The 5,106-nt window shown below is 36.6% G+C and overlaps 1 pseudogene; it reads right to left on the bottom strand.

Annotated features, from left to right (window-relative positions):
* Nucleotides 1–1,530: 1,530 nt before the first annotated feature.
* The window catches only part of LOC115301738, a 4,602-nt pseudogene continuing 1,026 nt past the window's right edge, over nucleotides 1,531–5,106 (bottom strand).

A 5,106-nucleotide genomic window follows, 5' to 3' on the forward strand; every position in this document is an offset into this window, starting at 1 on the left:
CTAATATGTCTGTTTTCCGACCTGGACAAAGCCCTGAGTCAAAGACTTCATTACTGGCAACACAACTTCAAGCTCTTTACAGGGGATATGCTGCCCTACGAGGCATTTGAAAAACTGATTTGAAGACTGCAGTTTAGGATGCTACTGGCAATTAATAGATACGGATCATACATTCCAGATTTCATGTCATGCAAAAAGAAAACCTGTCCCATTTCCACATGACATTTGAATGTCCTACCAGTCATGTCAGTTAAAAATCTGTTTATAACTGTCTGGTGATTTATCCTAACTCTGTTTCACATATAAACACAATAAAGTTATTGAGTGGTAATAATATATACTGAATATCAATAACTTGACTATCATGTAACACAAGAAAAGGTTGTACTTTATTTTGTTTAGAACGTTATGAAAATAACAGAAGACAATAAAACTGTATTGGACATTTTTTTAAAACTATGAATATTTTATCAGGTAACCAGTATCCCCAACCACAATTAACATGAAATTCTAGAACAGAAAAATAACAAACGAGATTAATTTTCTTAATTGCATGCTGGACATAATTTAAAAGAATATTGGTTAAAGGAGATAATTCAGTAGAAAATATCCAAACTGGAGGACAAAAAAAAGTTTTAGAAAGGAGCATGGAAGACATATGGAACATGCTGCAAGGTTTAATAAATGGGCAAATGAGGAAGAGATGACAGAAAATGGGGAGACATTTCTTGAAAAAATAACAGCCAACACATTTCCAAAACAAAGAAAACCATTAAGCCATATATTCAAAAAGTGATAAGACTATCAATCAGAATAAGTATAGAGAAAATAATACCTAATTACATTGGAGTAAGACTACTGAAAACTAATAGTAAAGAATAAAATCTCTTTTTCCTCTCTATTCCTCCCCACACTCCCAGACCCTAGCGATCAATTTCTATTTTCTGCTATATGAGTTTGACTCTTTTTCTTTTTCTTTTAATTATTTTAAAGTTTAATTTCACACCCAGTATGAGGCTTGAACTCACAATTCCAAGATCAAGAGTGGCATGCATTTCTGACTGAGCCAGCCAAATGGTTCTTGATTACTTTTTTTTAAGATTCCATCTATAAGTGAGATCATGTTGCATTTGTTTTTCTCAGTCTGGCTTATTTTACTTAGCATGATGCCCTCCAAGTTTATCTGTGTGGTCACAAATGACAGGATTTCCCTTTTTAAGGCTGAATAATATTCCTCTGTGTGTGTGTGTGTGTGTGTGTGTGTGTGTGTGTGTGTGTTTCACATTTTTTTTATCCATTCATCCACTGTCACTTAAGTTGCTTCCACATAGAAAAATCTTGAAGTCTATAGAGGGGTGGAGAATTATCTTCAAAGAAGAACACAAAACCTGACAGCCAACTTCTCCACAAAAAAATGATGGAAGTCAGAAAATGAATCTCTGAAGTGATAAATAAAAACAATCAATTTAGAATTCTATACCCAGCAAAAATAGCCTTCAAAAGATAAAAGTGTAATAAAAATACGTTAAATTAATAAAGCTTATGAGAATTTGCCACCTGCAAACCAAAACATAAAAAAGTAAAGAAAGTTCTTCAGGAAAAGAGTACATGATTATAGATGGAAATACAGTAATGTAAAGTAGGGAGAAACTGAGAGTATTGGAAAGGGCAAATGTATGGGTAAATCTAAAAAATAACTGTGCAAAATGATATTAATATTCTGTGGAATTTAAAATGTGTGTAATATAAAATGCATTACAATAACATGTAAGACTGCAGAGGGGTAATTTAAAGTGTTTCAAGATCCTAGTACTAGTTGGGAAGAGATAAATAAAATAATTAATACATGTTGTAATCTCTAGGATTACCACTAAAAGAAATAGTAAAAGCATGTATAACCAAGAAGCTAACAGATGGGGAAAAGACTTTGGGATTGCTCCAAAAGAAGAAAAGAGAAAAAAAGAAACACAAAACAGGAGAACAAATAGAAAACAAATAGTAAGATAGTAAATATAAACCTTCAAATATCAGGAATTGTGAAAATATTAAAAGATTGTCAGACTGGATAAAAACAGTGAAATGGATCCACTAACATTGAGGGCCATTATTACAAAGTACCAATTGAATGTCTCCAAGATAAAAAACCCAATTTGTATATGTTTATAAATATATACGTATTTGTATATAATTATACTTCTGCCTCATCCAAAATGGAATTTCAGAGACTAAAGCCTTAAACAATTCAAGTCACCAAGAAATTGAGGATCTGTCATTGTGCTAAGCAAGTGGGAATTACAAAAAATATATAAACTGGGTACCAAAGAATATAATCCTGTCCCTTACAGATGCACTTGAACTTGAAATACAGTTCAAGAAGCAAGACTTTTAAAATAATTAGGGAACAAAGAAAAAGTATAATTGGAGAGAGAACCTGGTATGGAAAAAGAGCACTGGACTAGTAGTTAGAACCTACCTTTAGCAAGCTGGGCACATTAGACACGTCATTTGCCTTGACCTCAGATTCTTCTCCCATAAATTCAGAGATAAGGGCACAGTGTCCATAATCTAGAGATGAATTCTGGAGTCCTACATCTGGGGGTTAGAATCTAGCTCCTTGCCTTAATAGTTACAGAACCTTAAACAAGATAATTTCCTGAATAAGCCTGTTTCCTTTTATATAAAAAGTATAAAGATAATAAAACCTACCCAGGAAGAATATCAAGGGGATAAATTAGATACATTTTCGATCCCTCAGCACAGTGCCTAATGCTTACAGGGTAGAGCAGAGGCTCCCAGGTCTTTCTTGTACTCCGGATAAATCTCTGTATGACCTCTATTTGTCAGAGGCATCATCACTGTACATTTTTGTGCAGAAGTTATAAAGCAGTTCATCATCTGCTTGATTTTTTTCTCATGTGTGCATTTCATGAGCATGTTCATCAATGTACAACCACTCTTGATGTGCAAGTTACAAAGCTTACTTTTCAAAATAAGATACCATATAGATAATGCATCTTTCAAAAATCACTCAACTTTCCAAACCCCATTTTGTAATGTCCATTTTTTTAATGTTTTTTAATAGTTTATTGTCAAATTGGTCTCCATATAACATCCAGTGCCTCTCCCCACAAGTGCCCCCCCCTCCATGACCATCACCCCCTTCCCTCTACCCCTCCCCCTTCAGCCCTCGGTTCATTTTCAGTTTTCAATAGTCTCTCATGATTTGTGCCCCTCTCTCTCCCCAACTCTCTTTCCCCCTTCCCCTCCCTACGTCCCTCTGATAGGTTTCTCCTGTTAGACCTATGAGTGCAAACATATGCTCTCTGTCCTTCTCTGCCTGACTTATTTCACTTAGCATGACACTCCTCAGGGTCCATCCACTTTCCTACAAATGGCCAGATTTCATTCTTTCTCATTGCCATGTAGTACTCCATTGCATATATATATATATACATATATACATATATATATATATGTATATATGTATATATATACACCACATCTTCGTTATCCATTCATCAGGTGATGGACATTTAGGCTCTTTCCATGATTTGGTATTGTAGAAAGTGCCGCAGTGAACATTGGGGTACATGTGCTCCTATGCATCAGCACTTCTGTAACCCTTGGGTAAATCTCTAGCAGTGCTATTGTTGGGTCATAGGGGAGTTCTATGGGTAGTTTTTTGAGGAACCTCCACACTGTTTTCCAGAGCGGCTGCACCAGTTTACATTGCCACCAACAGTGTAGGAGGGTGCCCGTTTCTCCACAACCTCGCCAGCATCTATAGTCTCTTGATTTGTTCATTTTAGCCACTCTGACCGGTGTGAGGTGGTATCTCAGTGTGGTTTTGATTTGTATTTCCCTGATGATGAGTGATGCTGAGCATCATTTCATGTACCTGTTGGCCATCTGGATGCCCTCTTTGGAGAAGTGTCTATGTCTTCTGCCCATTTCTTCACTGGATTATTCACTTTTCAGGTATGGAGTTTAGTATGTTCCTTGCAGATTTCAGATACTAGCCCTTTATCTGATATGCCATTTGCCACTATCTTTTCTCATTCTGTTGGTTGCCTGTTAGTTTTTTGATCATTTCCTTTGCATTGCAGAAGCTTTTTATCTTGATGAGGTCCCAATAGTTCATTTTTGTTTTTGATTCCCTTGTCCTTGGGGATGTGTCCAGGAGGAAATTGCTGTGATTGAGGTCAAGGAGGCTATTTCCTGCTTTCTCCTCTAGGGTTTTTATGGGTTCGTGTCTCACATTCAGGTCCTTCATTCATTTTCAGTTTATTTTTGTGAATGGCGTAAGAAAGTGGTCTAATTTCATTCTTCTACATGTTACTGTCCAGCCCTCCCAACACCACCTGTTAAAGAGGCTGTCTTTTTCCATTGGATATGCTTTCCTGCTTTGTCAAAGATTAATTAGCCAATTGGGGAGCCTGGGTGGCTCAGTCGGTTAAGCCTCCGGCTTTGGCTCAGGTCAGATCTCACGTTTGTGGGTTCAAGCCCCACGTCAGGCTCTGTGCTGACTCTAGCTCAGAGCCTGGAGCCTGCTTCCAGATTCTGTGTCTCCTTCTCTCTCTGCCCCTCCCCCTCTCATGCTCTGTCTCTCTCTGTATCAAAAATAAAATAAAATATTTAAAAAAAGATTAATTAGCCAAATATTTGTGGATTCTCTATTCTATTGCATTGGTCTATGTGTCTGTTTTTGTGCCAATACCACACTGTCTTGATGATGACAGCTTTGTAGTAGAGGCTAAAGTCTGGGAATGTGATGCCTTCCGTTTTGGTTTTCTTCTTCAATATGACTTTGGCTATTCAGGGATTTTTGTGGTTCCATACAAATTTTAAGATAGTTTGTTTTAGCTTTGAGAAGAATGCTGGTGGAACTTTGATGGGGATTGCATTGAATGTGTAAACTGCTTTGGGTAATGACATTTATAACGTCCTTTTTTTTTTTTACTTTATTAAAATACTGAGTTTATTTCACATGTGTATTTTTGTCTCCCCACCATTTCCATTTGTCTGACCACCACTACTACTATGTCCTATCATAACATTCCATACATACTTAAAACCAAGCAAAGAGTGGAGTTCCATCTTTAAAAC

Source organism: Suricata suricatta, chromosome 1 (assembly GCF_006229205.1).
Source record: "Suricata suricatta isolate VVHF042 chromosome 1, meerkat_22Aug2017_6uvM2_HiC, whole genome shotgun sequence".
Taxonomy (NCBI): domain Eukaryota; kingdom Metazoa; phylum Chordata; class Mammalia; order Carnivora; family Herpestidae; genus Suricata; species Suricata suricatta.